Source organism: Limulus polyphemus, unplaced genomic scaffold (genome assembly GCF_000517525.1).
Source record: "Limulus polyphemus unplaced genomic scaffold, Limulus_polyphemus-2.1.2 Scaffold667, whole genome shotgun sequence".
Taxonomy (NCBI): Eukaryota; Metazoa; Arthropoda; class Merostomata; order Xiphosura; family Limulidae; genus Limulus; species Limulus polyphemus.
The window spans coordinates 254,789-255,245 of NW_013666277.1; positions in this window are offsets into that span (position 1 = coordinate 254,789).

The following is a 457-nucleotide window of genomic DNA, read 5'->3' on the forward strand; positions in this document are numbered from 1 at the left end:
GTTAGTTGCCTTTTTTGTTCTGTACCTCTTGAAAAAGAAACTTACCTTGTTAATCAGTTGAGGACAAATCAGCATTTAAATAACAATGGCCTCTTAGTGGCTCAGTAGTAAGTCTGAGGGCTTTAAATCGCTGATAATTGGGTTTTTATATTTTTGGTGGGCTGATAACAGATAGCCATGTTCATAGTTTTGTGTTTAACAACAAACAATAAATAAAAAATAATGCATTTTAATTTTGCCCGTTTAAAGACTATTAAAATTCGATGATGAGGAACCCACTTTGAGACTAATAATGGCTGGAGACGGCTTGAATGGGTAATGAAGAAAAACTTTAATACAAGTTTAACACAACAGCAAATGTACAACGTTTTGACAAGGTACCTGATGATGACAAACCCTTGTCGAAACGTTGTACATTTGCTGTTGTGTTAAACTTGTATTAAAGTTTTTCTTCATT